This window comes from Triticum aestivum, chromosome 1A, assembly GCF_018294505.1.
Source record: "Triticum aestivum cultivar Chinese Spring chromosome 1A, IWGSC CS RefSeq v2.1, whole genome shotgun sequence".
Lineage (NCBI taxonomy): Eukaryota > Viridiplantae > Streptophyta > Magnoliopsida > Poales > Poaceae > Triticum > Triticum aestivum.
Window position 1 is genome coordinate 96,372,323 of NC_057794.1, and position 17,621 is coordinate 96,389,943.

Below are 17,621 nucleotides of genomic sequence, written 5' to 3' on the forward strand. Positions count from 1 at the left end.
TCCAGCAGGGTCGGTGTTGTTAATAAATCGTATCTGATATCCAGCAGAAAAAAGGGTAATGCTTATAGTGCTTGAAACACACATAAATACACAGAATGAAAAAATGCAATCAAGGTACATTGCGCAGATTAGAGAACTCGGGGCAATACCTTCAATGGGGGGTTATCAGACGCAAGTGCCTCAGAAACAAATTGAGGCCCCAAAGATGATCCTCCAATTCCTATAGAGAGTATTTGAGTAAATGACCAACCTGAGATGACGGAGGTTTAATCTGCATTGTTATAGCAAAACTGGCTTTTAAGAGCTTGTAGTGAACAAATGATTAAAAGTGAAGGTACGAAAAGCCTGACACAATCGGCACCCATATCTTGTATGATGCACATTCCTAAAATACAGGCAAATTTTAACATGCTCCCTCTTACCCCTTCTTTTTTCATACGAGGTAAGAAGGTAAGAGTTAATCAGACCACTAATTGATGAGATTAACGGCTCAGATTTATTATATACTCTTACCTCCAATGTGAAAAGAGGGGGTAAGAGGGAGCATGTTAAAACTGCTCTAAAATACAAGCTTGCGTTGTGAGTATTACAATGACAGAGCATGCTTACACACAAACATACTCAAGACTTCCTCATGGATGCCATATCACAGCAACAGAATTGTACAAATAAAACCTGTACGCTCGACTTCTTCTGCTAATTTCGTCCCGAATGCTTCCAGGTGCCTTGCTAGACAACTAACTAAAGCTAGCTACCACTGGCACTCTTTCTCTGACTGACTATAAGCAACTGCATTGCCTCAACCCATCCCCAGAATTAAGCTTTTAATCATGGCAGAGATATAAATACACAAGAGTGGCAGGAAGAGCACTAACCTGTTCAGTAGTCATGGATGACTTTGGTCGGGGAAGCTGCAATTGAAGTGAAGAACCTGACTTTAGCTTATTGAAACGCTATTCAGTTTAACTATATATTTAATTAAAATGCAAAGCCAATGAGCGAGATATTATAACAGTACAATACCTTCATTATGAATAAAAAGATGGTTCTCATTTGGCAAGGTAATTAATTCCAATGCCTCATAACCTCATATATTCCTGAAGTGATGATCCAAATACTAAGAAGTGGTGTTCCGATAAGTTTTGTGCTAACACGTTTGTACCTAGAACATAAATTTATGATAAGCTTCACATGTAGCTCAGTTACGAGGCTCGGTTACCAAGATTGATGCTATCTACTATATTGATTTCATTCTGTACTCCTCACACACTCCACACACACAAAAAATTAAAGTCCACCGAGTCAAACTTTATTCCTGCGGCGGTGAGTACTTCAACCTCGCTAGCCAGTCGCCCCCGCGCGCCGCCGATTCCTTCTACCGCCGCGCCGCTCTGCTCTTCCTCTCGCTGCAGCCGCACCCGCCGCCGCTGCACCCTTCTCCACCAAACCCTAACCCTAGCCGCTACCTCGCGCCCACACGCCGCCGCCATGTCGTGGCCGTCCTCCCCCGGCTCCTCCACCACCTACTCGTCCAACCCGTTCGCTGGTCCTGAGCCCTCCGCCGCCGCCATCCGTGACCTCAATATCGAGGCCCGGGTCCCTATCCGTCTCGACAGCTCCAGCACGTCGTACTACGCGTGGAAGACCTACTTCAACCTCGTCTTCCGCGAGTACTATCTCACCGAGCATATTGACGGTTCCGTGAACAGTGCGTACATGCGCGGCGACCCGGAGTGGTCCACCATCGAGGCCACGATCATCCGTTGGTTCTACCAGACGGTCTCGAAGGACATCTTCCACACGGTCGTCGCCGAGGACGATGACACCTGCACCGTGTGGACCAAGATCAATGCGCTCTTCACCGACAACAAACTTTGGCGCCTTGTTTTCTTGCAGCGGGAGTTCTTCGGCTGTCACCAGGACAACTCTACTATCGACGAGTACTGCATGAGGCTCAAGATGCTCGCCGACGAGCTCCGCGACATCGGTGCTAAGGTCTCTGACGACCTCATGCTGAGCACCCTCACCGCCGGTCTTAATGAGGACTTCGGCAACGCGACGTCCAACCTCACCCTGCTGCCGCAACCCACTTTCCAGCGCGTTGTCGCGTACCTCAAACTTGAGGAGCGCCGGATGACAAAGCTGAAGCAGCGGGTCTAGCACACCGCCCTCGCCGCTGGTACCACCCGCGGCGGCCCCGCTCCTCGGGCCGTCCCTCGCCCGCCCGCGCCGCCCGCACCCGCGGGCTACTACCCGTTGCCGCCCGCTCCGCCCGCGCCTCCCGCGCCTCCCCAGCAACCGCAAGGCGGCGGGGGCCGGCGCAACAGGCGGAGTGGTGGGGGCCGCCACCACCACCAGCAGCAGCCGCAGCAGCAGGCGCCGGGCGCAGGGGGGCGCCCCGCTACCAGCAGCCACCTCCACCGTGGGCCGCCGGGCAGAACCCGTGGACGGGCATCGTCCACGCCTATCACATGCTCGTCCCGCGGGCTCCTGCACCAGGTCTTCTTGGCCCCCGCCCAGCGGGTCACCAGGCATTCGTCGGCGCTCCCTACCAGCCCTACGGTGCCCCGCTCGCGCCGCCACCCCTCGGTGGCTACGGCGCGCCCGCCCAGGCGCCGCCCTATGGAGGTCAGCTACCGCTGCCGGCACCTGCACCGTGGGACCCCGCCCTCCTGGCCACCCTACAATCGGCGCCGTCGCCGAGCAACTATGGTGGTGGAGGCGACTGGTACATGGACTCGGGTGCCACTGCGCATATGACAGCTCATCCCGATAACCTCCCCTTTTCCACTCCAGTTCACACTCCTACTCGTATCACCGTTGGCAACGGTTCCTCTTTACCTATCACCCATGTCGGTAGCACTAGTTTTCCTTCTAATTCCACGCCTATCACCATGTCTAATGTTCTTGTTTCACCTGACTTAGTCACTAGCTTAGTCTTTGTTCGTCGTCTTACTCGGGAGAATCCTCTTACTGTTGAATTTGACGGCGTTGGTTTTCTGTGAAGGACGCCCATACCCGGATGTTGCTTCACCGATGTGATAGCCCTGACGAGCTTTATCCCATGCACACCGACGCCTTCACTTCCACACCAGTCGCCCTCTCCGCCGGCGTCGACCTTTGGCATGCTCGCTTGGGCCACCCCAACCCCGCCGTTTTGCGTCAGATTCTTAGGAGTTTTTCTTTCTCATGTAATAAGCTCGACAAGCATACTTGTGAGGCTTGTCGGTTGGGCAAGCACATTCGTCTTCCGTTTAGTGCGTCTACTTCAGTTTCCACTTTTCCATTTCAGTTGATTCATAGTGATGTTTGGACGTCTCCCGTTGCAAGTAACACGGGCTATCTATACTATTTGGTGATTTTAGATGATTATTCTCATTATGTGTGGAATTTTCCTCTTCGTCGTAAATCCGATGCTTTTGCCACACTCACCGCCTTTTATTCCTATGTCACAACTCAGTTCAGTCGCCCCATACTTGCACTCCAAACTGATAATGGAAAAGAGTTTGACAACGTCGCTCTTCGCTCACTTCTCGCCTCTCACGACACTATTTTCCGTCTGACATGCCCCTACATCTCACAGCAGAACGGCCGCGCCGAGCGCATTCTTCGCACTCTTAATGACCATGTTCGCACATTGCTCTTTCACGCTACTGTACCCGCTCGGTTCTGGCCCGATGCTCTCGCCACCGCCACTCTTTTAGTTAACATTCATCCGTGTCGTCCTCGGTGGAACTACGCCCCTCACCAACTTCTCTTTGTTACACCACCGTCCTATGACGGTCTCTGCATCTTTGGGTGTCTCTGTTATCCTAGCACCGCATCCACCACGCCCACAAGCTCGCACCCCGATCCGTCCTATGCATCTTCCTTGGCTACCCTCCCAACACCAAAGGTTACCGCTGCTATGATCCTGTCACTCATCGTTTGTACACCTCAAGGCATGTGTACTTCGTCGAGATGGTGTTCCCTTTTTTCAGGTTCATCCGGCCACGGATTCTCCGGCGCCGGCCTCCGCGCCCCCTACTTGGAGCGATGCGCGGCGGCACCCCCCGGCGGCCCTCTGGCCCGGCGTCTTCTGCCGCCCCCTCCTGGGTTCTCGACTCCCTCCCCCGAGGTTGAGTCCGACCGGGCCCTCGGGTCCCCGGCTCCCTCCTACAAGGTCGAGCCGGTGGGCACACCGCCCGCCACCCCGGCTGGCGCCGCCACCCCTGCGACGGGCTCGACCTTGACTTCGCCCGTCGTCTCCTTCGCCGCTGGCTCGGCTGGCCATGCCACCGCCGCGGTCCTCGCTGCCATGGCCCGTGACGCCGCGGGCCCCGCCCCTGACGCCGCGACCCTCGCCGCCGCGGGTGCACCCTCGTGGCCGCGGCCCCCACCGCCGTTGTGGCCCCTATCGCCGCGGCACCCGCCGCCATCGCCGGCCCGGTTGCTCCGCCGCTCGGGTGACTACCTGTGCCCGTCCAGGAGTGCATCGGCCGAGCACGCGCTACTCCTCCTACAAGTATGTGTGCGCTGCCTCGACACCGACGCCATCACCCATCCCCACCTCCGCTCGTGCCGCCCTTCGAGATCCCCATTGGCTGGATACGATGCAGGAGGAGTTCGACGCCCTACAGCGCAACCGCATGTGGCAGCTTGTTCCGCGACCCCCTCGAGCCAACACCATCTCTGGCAAGTGGGTGTTTCGCCACAAGACTCGCCCGGACGGTTCTCTCGAGCGCTACAAGGCTCGATGGGTGTTCGTGGCTTTCAGCAGCGCGTGGGCGTGGACTTCACCGATACCTTCGCCACGGTTGTGAAACCGGGCACGATCCGCGCCATCCTCCAGCTGGCGGTGTCGCGTGCCTGGCCTATGCATCAGTTGGACATTTCCAATGCCTTCTTGCACGGCCATCTCGCCGAGCAGGTGTTCTGTGAGCAGCCTACTGGCTGCGTCGACGCCGAGCACCCCGACTTTGTGTGCTTGCTCTCCCGTTCTCTTTATGGGTTGAAGCAGGCGCCTCGGACTTGGTACCAGCGTATTGCAGCCTTCCTGCAGTCTCTGGGATTTCGGTCAACTCGCTCCGATGCATCACTCTTCGTGTATCATCAGGGCGCTGACACTGCCTATCTGCTGCTCTACATCGACAACATCATCCTCACGGCATCCGCCCTCGATGTCTTTCAGCGGTTGACTGCTCGTCTTCGTGATGAGTTCGCCCTCAAGGACTTGGGGCCCTTGCACTACTTTCTCGGCATCGAGGTGATCCGCCGGGCTGACGATTTCTTTCTGCATCAACAGAAGTACGCCCACGAGCTCTTGGAGCATGCCGGTATGCTTAACTGCAAGCCGGCACCCACCCCTATCGACACGAAGGCGAAGGTCTCTGCCATGGAGGGGTCTCTCGCGTCTGATGGAGCGTTTTATCACTCTATTGTTGGTGCTTTATAGTACTTGACACTGACTCGACCCGACCTGCAGTATGTTGTTCAGCAGGTGTGCCTCCATATGCACGCCCCGCGTGACTCTCACGGGACCTTGGTGAAGCATATTCTCTGTTATATACGCGGCACCATGTCCTTGGGACTCACCCTGACGGCCTCCGCCTCCACCGACCTCGTGGCCTACTCGGATGCTGACTGGGCTGGCTGCCCCGATACGCGTCGCTCTATGTCAGGCTACTGCGTCTACCTTGGGCCCTCGTTGATCTCCTGGTCATTGAAGCGGCAGCCCACGGTCTCCCGCTCCAGCACTGAGGCAGAGTATCGTGCCGTGGCCGAATGCTCTTGGATACGTCAGCTGCTCCAGGAGTTGATTTGTGACGTTCACAAGGCCACTCTTGTCTACCGTGATAACGTCCGCGCGGTCTACCTCTCCGCCAACCCGGTGCACTATCGACGGACGAAGCATATTGAGCTTGATATTCACTTCGTGCGTGAGCAGGTTGCCCTTGGACGTGTTCGAGTTATTCACGTGCCGATGATGCAACAGTTTGCTGATGTGATGACTAAGGGATTGCCTACTCCCGTCTTCGAGGAGTTTCGGTCCAGTCTCTGTGTCTCCAGCGACGCTTCGACTGCGGGGGGGGGGGGGGGTGTTGAGTATGTATTTTGTATTGACGTGTACTGGAGTTGTGGCCCACCTCCTAGTCTTGTATAGTTGAGGTAGTGGCCTTCCCTTGTAATATATATGCGTGCACCAGCACCCCATCAATACATCGCATTGCAAATTATCTGTCTACAGAAGACTCTAGCATTGCGCTCCAACCAAACCTCCCAAGAGATGAGCATCTGAAGGTTACCATTCCACATTCTCTGACCGAAGCCCTCGTCATCCAAGTAGACGTAGTGATGTGATGCATGCCGAGCCATGGGAGGACGGCATTCCAAATGCATATGGTGTAGCGGCACTGGAAGAGAAGATGAGCTATCGTTTCTTGGGTTTGCTTGCAAAGAGGGCATAGACCGCAATTAGGCCAACCGTGGCGGCTCAAGAGGTCTGATGTCCAAATCCTATCTTGAAGAACAAGCCAAGCAAAAAACTTGCACCGAGGGGACGCCCGCGCCGTCCACACAGAATGGACAAGGTCTGAGGTGGCGAGGCCTTAAAATTGAGCCTTGTAGGCCGAGGATGCAGAATATGCCCCATCTTTGGTGAACTTCCATATAATAGAGTCTTCAATGTCGTCATAAAGAGTCACCATTGTTAGTTTGCCCCAAAGGTTAGCAAACTGTTGGATGTGTTCAAGGGAGAGGCCATTTGAGATGTCAATATTCGCAATCCACTGGTTGTTGGCCATAGCTTGCTGAACCGAGGAGTTTTTCTTACGAGAGAGATCGTAGAGACATGGAGCGATTGTTCCATGTTGTTATATTATCATTCCTGAATGTTTTACAATCATTTTATAGCAACTTTATATCATTTTTGGGACTAACCTATTGGCATAGTGTCTAGTACCAGTTGTTGTTTTTTGCTTGTTTTTTTACTTCATAGAAAATCAATACCAAACCGAGTCCAAATGCAGCGAAACTTTTTGGTGAATTTTTCTGGACTAGAATACACACATTGGGCCAAGGAAGTACCGGAGGGGGGCTCCGAGGGGAGCACAACCCACCTGGATGCGCTTGGGGGCCCAGGCGCACCCTGGTGGGTTATGCCCACCTGGCCGCCTCCTGCACCGCCTCTTTGCTCTATAAATACCCCAATATTCCAAAAACCCTAAGGGAGTCGACGAAACACAATTCCAGCCGCAGCAAGTTCCAGAAACCATCGATCCAATCTAGACACCATCACGGAGGGGTTCATCATCCTCATTGGTGCCTCTCCGATGATGCGTGAGTAGTTCATTGTAGACCTACGGATCCGTAGTTAGTAGCTAGATGGCTTCCTCTCTCTCTTTTGATTCTCAATACAATGGTCTCTTGGAGATCTATTTGATGTAACTTTTTTGCGGTGTGTTTGTTGGGATCCGATGAACTTTGAGTTTATGATCAGATCTATTTTATTCGTGAAAGTTATTTGAGTTTTGATCTCTTATATGCATGATTTCTTATAGCCTCGTATTTCTTCTTCAAATATTTTGTTTAGTTAGGCCGACTAGATCGATTTTTCTTACCATGGGAAGAGGTGCTTTGTGATGGGTTCGATCTTACAGTGCTCAATCCCAGTGACAGAAGGGGAAATGACACGTATGTATCGTTACTATTAGGGATAAAAAGATGGGGTCTATTCCTACATGAATAGATCTTGTCTACATCATGTCATCGCTCTTATTCATTACTCTGTTTCTCCATGAACTTAATACACTATATGCATGCTGGATAGCGGTCGATGTGTGGAGTAATAGTAGTAGATGCAGGCAGAAGTCGGTCTACTAATCTTGGACCTGATGCCTATGTAATGATCATTGCCTGGATATCGTCATAATTATTTGAAGTTCTATCAATTGCCCAACAGTAATTTGTTTACCCGCTGTATGCTATTTCTCTTGAGAGAAGCCACTAGTGAAATCTACGCCCCCCGGGTCTCTTCTTTATCATATTTGCCTTCGAGATCTATTTTCATTTGCTTTTATTTCCAGATCTGTTAACCCAAAAACCCAAAAATACCTTGCTGCAATTTATTGTTATTTATTTTTATCCCGTGTTCCCGTGAGATCTATTTATCCAATCTACTACAATTTTATCTATCTTTTTAGCCGGGAGGGATTGACAACCCCTCTTTTACGTGGGGTTACAAGTATTTGTTCTTTGTGTGTAGGTACTGTTTACGTAGTGTTGTGTGGTTATCCTAATGGTTCGATAACCTTGGTCTCATCACCGAGGGAAATACTGTTGGGAAACGTAGCATGCAATTTCAAAAAAAAAATCCTATGTTCATGCAAGATCTACCTAGGAGATGCATAGCAACGAGAGGGGGAGAGTGTGTCCATCACTACAAAAAAAAGACACTTCTGTGATGATATGTGTTTGTCACAGTAGGTCACGTTTTCTATCATGCATGTACATCCATGACAAATTTATGACAGAATCAAGATAGTCATACTTGTGCTGTCGTGGAAGTGTTCCATGACATTACCAAAATTATCATCACAGAAGTGTCCACTTCCATGACAATAAATCACGTGTCATAGAAGTGCTTTCGTTAAGGGTGACCGACACGTGGCATCCATCGTAACGGGACACCGTTAAGCTATCGGGTCCGATTTTGGATCCGATAACCCGTTAACAGCCCGGACCAATGGGAATTTTCCACGTGTAAAATTCTCATTGGCCGGAGGAAACACGTGTCGGCTCAACGTTCGGATAGATGTCATCCATTCATTGGACAGGAGGCGCCTATGATACGTCGATACGTGGCACGACCCAACAGAGGCCCATTCCGGTGAAAAGGCTGGCCCGTTTGACTTGGTCAAAAGGTAACGGGCCGGCCCACGGAAAGCATGTTAATGGCCTGTTCGTATTGTGACGCCCATATAATTAAGCTATAGTGATCCCACGTTAACGATGCCACGTCACCTCGGTTATTGTTGCTATTCTCGCGTTAGTTCGAAACCAATTCAAATTCAAAATTCAAAATCAAGCAAACAATAAAAGTTTTCAAATATTAAAACTAAAATGTTCAAACTGGGACAAATAAATCCTAAGTAATAATGGTGGAGAAACCACACTTGTATAAAATGTGTAAATACTCAAAAATGAATAACATAGTAGCAAAAACAATTAGTTAAATGATTATAAAATAATAACCAATTACAAACTATTTTATATTAGGTGCCAAGTTAATTGTGGTAGCGGCATAAGTAATAATAATATTTTAGGTACGACTTGGGTATTTCATAAAAATAAAAATTTAATAAAGCAGAAAAGAAGAAATAAAAGAAAATAGAAAATAGTAACTAAAAAAAGGACAAAAGGCCCCCTTCCCCACTGGGCCTCTTGGCCTAGTCGGCTCAGCCGACCAGGCCGACCCAGCCGACCCCCTCACTCCCTTAACCCCATGCCTAGGAACCCTAGCACCGCTACCGCCCCACGTTCCCCCACTTCCCTCTCGCTCCCACGTCTCCTCCCCCGACCTGATCTGGATCGGGGTGCTGCGCCCGCCTCTGCCACCACTGTTGCGGCGACGCCCTCCCCCGCCGGCGCCCCGCCGTCCCGACCGGGTCCGCCATTGCTCCCAGCGGCGCCAGCGAGCACGCCCGCGCCCAAGGGATGCCGCCTCCGCCCTCGTCCTCGTCCTCGCGCCCCCGTCCCCTCTCCCCCGACCGTGCCGTTCGACGCCCGCCGCCGTCGCCTCCTCCACGACCACTCCCGCACCGACCCGGTCGGCGTCGCCGTCACGCGTCCTTCCCGCCGCCTCGCCGTCTCCGTCCTCTTCCCCGGGCCGTCGTCCTCGATCCTCGCCGCCCCGTTCCCCTGCACCGCAAGTGAGGCCCGACCTCTACCTCCCCTCTCTCTCGCTCGTCCCCGTTCGTCGCACCCGACCGCTCGCCCACCTGCCGGCTGCCCGTGCCCGCCTCATGGCGCCATTGCTAATGGCGCCGTCCCCTGCACCCCCCCTCCGTTCCCCTGCTCCGCCACGGCCGCGTCGTCGTCTGCCTGCGCCTCACTACTGCCGAATACGCATCGCCCCGCCGCCCGACGTCGTCGCCGGCGCCCATTCCAGCCTCTCCCAGCTGCCGTGGACTGCACCATCGGACGCGGCCTCGTGTGCACATTCGATGGAGCCAAAGAACGCCCGATTTGGTGCACCGTACGAGAAACCCAAGCTCACCAGAGTTGTCGCCGTCGTTCGGACTCGCCGGAGAGCTCCAGTGGCCGGCGTCGTACGTGGCTACAACCTGGCACTGCGGGCCCCGCCTTTGTGTCACTGCCACTAGGACCCAATGGGCCCAGTTGACCCGGTCAACCACTGACGTGGCATGCGTGTGTCGCTGACATGCGGGCCTCGTAGTTTAAAACGTTATAAAAATAAATAAAATGGTTAATTAGAAAGTTAATTAAACTGTTAGTTAAAATGATTAATTAGTTAGACACTGACATGTGGGCCCCACCGCATAATTAAACTAATTAAAACATTTTTATAAATATAATTAATTAGTTAACCTAAACTGTCACTGACATGTGGGGCCCTACTGCTAATTAACTCTGTATAATTAAAATAAACCCCTGTTAGCCCCACTGTCTATGACAAGTGGGCCCCACTGGTCATTTTGACTAGCCAACCAGTGTGTTGACTGCTGACGTCATCCCATCATCCCCACGCAATGCTGATGTCATAATTCCACTTCTGTTAATTTAGATAAATTCAGAAAATGATTAAAACTTTAGAAAAACATAGAAAATAAACTGTAACTCGGATGAAAATGTTTTCTACATGAAAGTTGCTTAGAACGACGAGACAAATCCGAATACGCAGCCCGTTCATCCGCCACAGATCCCTAGCATAGCAAACATTTAACTTTCCCCCTCCGGTTCATCTGTCCGAAAACCCTAAACACCGGGAATACTTTCCCGGATGTTTCCCCCCTTCGCCGGTATCACCTCCTACCGCGTTAGGGCACACCTAGCAACGCTCATTGTCATGCATGCATCGATATGCATCTGTTTGCATTGTATTCATTGTTTCTTCCCCCTCTTCTCTCCGGTAGACTACGAGACTGACACCGCTGCTGGTGCCCCGGTCGATTACGTTGTTGACGACCCCTACTTGCCAGAGCAACTAGGCAAGCCCCCCCTTGATCTTCTCTCTACTGCTTGCATTACAGTAGTGTCGCATGTTACTACTTTTCGTTAATCCTTTTCTGTTGCATAGCCTATCATTGTTGCTATAGTTGTTGATACCTTACCTGCAATCCTAAATGCTTAGTATAGGATGCTAGTTTATCATCAGTGGCCCTACATTCTTGTCCGTTTGCCGTGCTATACTATCGGGCCGTGATCACTAGGGAGGTGATCATGGGTATATACTTATATACATATACATGATACATGTGATGACTAAAGACGGGTCGGCTCGTAGAGTACCGCAAGTGATTCACAGATTGGGGGCTGAAAGGACCTTTGTCCCAACGGCCCTCTGGGTGGATCTTTGTGGCGGAGCGACAAGGCAGGTTGAGACCACCCAGGAGAGAGGTGGGCCTGGCCCTGGTCGGTGTTCATGGTTACTTCAAGATAAATGCTTAACGAGATCTTGGTATTTGATCTGAGTCTGGCCACTGGCCTATATGCACTAACCAACTACGCGGGAACAGTTATGGGCACTCGACATCGTGGTATCAGCGACTGAGCGGCGCGCACCGGGTTGGACCGCGTAACGCAACTTCCTTTGTAATGGAGGTTGCTAGGTCTGCTCACCGGCCGCGTACGCAACGTGCAAGTGTGCAATGGGCGATGGGCCCAGACCTCTGCATGCATAGGATTTAGACCGACATGCTGACCTCTCTGTTGTGCCTAGGTAGGGCTGAGACATGTTGATCTTCCGAGGCCGGACATGACCCAGAAGAGTGTGCCCGGCCAGAGGGATCGAGCGTGTTGGGTTATGTGGTGCACCCCTATAGGGAAGTTTATCTATTTGAATAGTCGTGTCCCTCGGTAAAAGGACGACCCGGAGTTGTACCTTGACCTTATGACAACTAGAACCGGATACTTAATAAAACACACCCTTCCAAGTGCCAGATACAACCCGGTGATCGCTCTCTCACAGGGCGACGAGGGGAGGATCACTGGGTAGGATTATGCTATGCGATGATACTTGGTTAACTTACCATCTACTCTCTTCTTCTGCTGCAAGATGGAGGTTGCTAGAAGCGTAGTCTTCGATAGGACTAGCTATCCCCTCTGATTCCAGCATTTTGCAGTTCAGTCCACATATACTACCCCTTTCATTGATAGCAATGCATATGTAGTGTAGCTCCTTGCTTGCGAGTACTTTGGATGAGTACTCACGGTTGCTTTGCTCCCCCTTTTCCCCTTTCTATACCCGGTTGTTGCTACCAGACGTTGGAGTCCAGGAGCCAGACGCCACCATCGACGATGACTCCTACTGCATTGGAGGTGCCTACTACTATGTGCAGGCCGCTGACGACGACCAGGAGTAGTTTAGGAGGATCCCAGGCAGGAGGCCTGCGCCTCTTTCGATATGTATCCCAGTTTGTGCTATTCATCTTATGGCAACTTGTTTACTTATGTCTGTACTCAGATATTGTTGCTTCCGCTGACTCGTCTATGATCGAGCTCTTGTATTCGAGCCCTTGAGGCCCCTGGCTTGTAATATGATGCTTGTATGACTTATTTTATCTGTAGAGTTGTGTTGTGATATCTTCCCGTGAGTCCCTGATCTTGATCGTACACGTTTGCGTGTATGATTAATGTATGATTGAATCAAGGGCGTCACACATATATAGCCCATTTATGGCCCGCTTAGTACCGGCCCATTACGGCCTATCAGAATTAAGCCCAGTAGCTTCATCTGGGCCGTCCAATATGATTCCAGCCCGTTGTAACTTCCGGCCCATGATGTGTTTCGGCCCATATGAGCCCCTTTGTAACTCTCGACCCATTACAAGCCCGAGATAAAACTGGCCCATAATGAACAGTGTATCGCTTTATACCCATTAATGGCCCATTATTCCGTCGACCGTTTCTAGCTCGTGTTAACTTTCGGCCTTCTAAGGGCCCATTTATTCTTGGGCTCATTTCTAGAATTCAGTTACATACAGCCCGTTACTGGCCTGTTCCATTTGCGGGCCAAATACAACCCGTGGTTACATTCGGCCCTGATACGTCTCCAACGTATCTATAATTTTTGATTGCTCCATGCTATATTATCTACTGTTTTGGACATTATTGGGCTTTATTATCCACTTATATATTATTTTTGGGACTAACCTATTAACCGGAGGCCCAACCCAGAATTGCTGTTTTTTGCCCGTTTTAGGGTTTTGAAGAAAAGAAATATCAAACGGAGTCCAAACGGAATGAAACCTTCGGAAACGTGATTTTCTCACTAGATAAGATCCAAGAGACTTGGACCCTCCGTCAAGAAAGCCACGAGGTGGTCACGAGGGTGGAGGGCGCGCCCCCTGCCTCGTGGGCCCCTCGAAGCTCCACCGACGTACTTCTTCCTCCTATATATATCCACGTACCCCCAAACAATCAGATACGGAGCCAAAAACCTAATTCCACCGCCGCAACTTTCTGTATCCACGAGATCCCATCTTGGGGCCTGTTCCGGAGCTCTACCGGAGGGGGCATCGATCATCGAGGGCTTCTACATCATCACCCAAGCCTCTCCGATGAAGTGTGAGTAGTTTACTTCAGACCTACGGGTCCATAGCTAGTAGCTAGATGGCTTCTTCTCTCTTTTTGGATCTCAATACAATGTTCTCCCCCTCTCTCATGGAGATCTATTCGATGTAGTCTTCTTTTTGCGGTGTGTTTGTTGAGACCGAGGAATTGTGGGTTTATGATCAAATCTATCTATGAATAATATTTGAATCTTCTCTGAATTATTTTATGTATGATTGGTTATCTTTGCAAGTCTCTTCGAATTATTAGTTTGGTTTGGCCTACTAGATTGGTTGTTCTTGCCATAGGAGAAGTGCTTAGCTTTGGGTTCGATCTTGCGGTGTCCTTTCCCAATGACAGAAGGGGCAGCAAGGCACGCATTGTATCATTGCCATCGAGGATAACAAGATGGTTTTTTTATCATATTGCATGAAACTATCCCTCTACATCATGTCATCTTGCTTAAGGCGTTACTCTATTTTTAACTTAATACTCTAGATGCATGCTGGATAGCGGTCGATGAGTGGAGTAATAGTAGTAGATGCAGAATCGTTTCGGTCTACTTGTCTCGGACATGATGCCTATATACATGATCATACCTAGATATTCTCATAACTATGCTCAATTCTGTCAATTGCTCAACAGTAATTTGTTCACCCACCGTAGAATACTTATGCTCTTGAGAGAAGCCACTAGTGAAACCTATAGCCCCCGGGTCTCTTTCTCATTATATTAATCTCCATCACTTTATTATTTCTTTGCTTTTACTTTGCTTTTACTTTTTACTTTGCATCTCTATACCAAAAATACCAAAAATATTATTTATCATCTCTATCAGATCTCACTTTCGTAAGTGACCATGAAGGGATTGACAACCCCTAAGCGCGTTGGTTGCGTTGAGCTATTGTTTTTGTGTAGGTACAAGGGACTTGTGCGTGGCCTCCTACTGGATTGATACCTTGGTTCTCAAAAACTGAGGGAAATACTTATGCTACTTTGCTGCATCATCCCTTCCTCTTTGGGGAAATCCAACGCAGTGCTCAAGAGGTAGCAGGCCCATTTGTGGCCCGTTAACCCGTTGGGCTGTTTTCATAGCGTTATCAAATACGGCCTATTAACGACCCGTTATGGTCCACGAATATAATAGTGTGGCCCATGTTTGGCGGAATGATTATACGCCCCGTAGAAGGCCCATGGATCCTACAGCCCGTAGAAGACCAATGGATCCTACGGCCTGTAGAAGGCCCATAGATCATACGGCCCGTAGAAAGTCCATGGATCCTACGACCCGTAAAAGGCCCATGGATTCTACGGCCCGTAGAAGGCCCGCGGATCCTACGGCCCGCGGGAGGCCCATGGTTACAATAGTCCGTGTGTGGCCATGATTATTGTGGCCTAGTTACCAAAACTAGGTTATTGTGGCCACTAAAAAACACGGAAAAAGAACTGCAGTTACCACAAGCAAACAACTAAACAAGACAATAAGGAAATAAATAAGCAAGTAACTAACGCTAGCCTATTACAGCTATTACACATATTACATTCACTGGGCATCAAAGTTCGCCACCAGTGCAAATATAGGGAACAAAGCAGCATATTACATACACTGGCCGTCAAAATTGGCCGCTAGTGCAAATAAACGCAGCAGCAAAACAAGTCCATAACTGAAACAACTTCAGAAGAGCTCAAGAAACGTTATCCTGGGTATCCACCATGTTGGCAATAAGCTTAGCAAGCTTATTAGCTTTGTCCTGTTTGGCACTAAAATCCTCCAACGCTTGCTGTTGCACAAGGAAGTATGCATCTGAATGCTCCAGGGACTTCCGCAGTCCTTCCGCTTCTTGTCGCAGCACAGCTGATCGATGTATTTCAGCTTGTAGTTGAGACTCAAGAAACTGAACTGGTTCAGACAGTGAGTTTGAATAGCTTGTGCAAGCGGTAGTGGCCAGTAACTCGAATAGTAAACCAAGACAGGACTTTGGGGTTGCCTCACTTTCTTCAAGATAGTTTACCTTAGCTGTTTTATCAGCTTTGTTGGATACCAACAAGGATGTCTCACGATCCCGAACCTTATCTGCATTACTTCCTTTATCATTGCTTAATAAGGCAGTCTTCCCCAATATTCTGTTAGCATTCTAAAAGAAGAAACAAGCAGACACATAACAGGTTTAGCATGTACTAGTATATGAAACTCATTTCGGTGAACCAGTTCATTAGTAAGGTGGACAAGATTAAACTACCAAGTCTTCTATTGCCAAGTAGTACATTATAAAAGCATCAAACAAACATATATCTATGTCCTATGGTCACTGCATTGTCTTGTCAAATCAAAATAGAGACACGGTTCAAATCATATCAGTTCAAGAGAAAGCAGCACTGAAAGAATACAAAGCGTGGGTAACTAAACGGCACAACAAGATTTCAGATGGGTACCACGGGTCTACATGTACAACAACTCTATTGGCCCTGTTATGATGCTAGTAATGTGCATGATATGAGAAGTCAACTGTATACACAATTGAAATTGAAATCAACGGAGCTATTTATAAGAGAAAACCTGTGAAAGAAACATGCGTAAACATACCTGTTGTGCCATTGGAGTTTCCATTGGATAGTTCAATTTAAAAATAAGTTTGTATGAGTAAATACAGTGATACAAGAGCAAAGCAGTATGCACGATAGCAATGGAATCTTAAATGAGAACATTTGTTCTTCAGGTTTAAGCACTTGTTCTACATGAACAGAGTACAGTAAGACGCAAGCATATAGTACTTAAAATAAAATGAGCTCATAGACCTTACCACATTCTTGGTTCGGGACCAGTAAAGAACAAGGCGTTCTCAGTCATTGTCCAGTAAATGTGTCTCGGGAGAATGTAAGGGAATTTGATGAGTTTCTTTGCTAGTGAAGTACGTTTTCTTCAGGTAATTCTAATACCGCCACCAAGAATTCTTGAAGATAGCATAGGTTACCTCATCCCGAGTTTCCAAATCGGTCCTTCTCTATAGAGAAAAATGGGAAAATTTGTTGTATTATAACCATCATGGAGGTAGAATGTATGGGACAAAGCAAAGTAATTTCCATGAATAACATTACTTACACATAACTCCTGGACAAACACCTGCAACTGGCATTTTCCTTCATCTTCAGTATAATATTTCCATGATGGGAAGATACACACATAGGATTTGACAACATCAAATGCGATAGATGCTAAACTATGAATGGCTGGTTGTGCTTCCTCCACAGGAATAGGTGTACTAACTAGTGGAGTTGGGGTTCGCCGTGGTAGTACTGGCGCTTTGGGCACTGGAGCTGCCTTACTAATTGCTCTTGTTTGGGAGCTCTGTGATGGAGATGGTGCTGTGTCAACAGGAACTAGGTTACTATCTGCTGGGGTTGGGGTTAGATTGGGCGAAGCTAGTTCTCTGTTCATCACAGTAGGGGTAAAATGTGCGAAAGTATGGGTTATGTGCGGTAGGGCTGGTTCTCGTGCATGTACAAACGGGGTGCTATCTCCACCAAGAGGTAGCACTGTTTATTTGAAGATCGTGTTTTTACTCCGCTAGATACTGCCATCACCCGCTCCAATTCAAATGGCTGATAAACAGGAAACATAATTGAATGTACAGACATTGTATGAGAGACAGATGCAATAGATAGTGTGGAAAAATAGGGCATTAAATAATTGACATGTATATTGTTTAATTAAAACAGATAGCATAACATAATTTCACATATATGATGTCTATCTAAACTGGATAGCATAGCATAACATAATTCAAAGATATGATGACTAACTAAACAAGATCGCATGACATAATTCACATACATGTTACCTAAGTAACCAG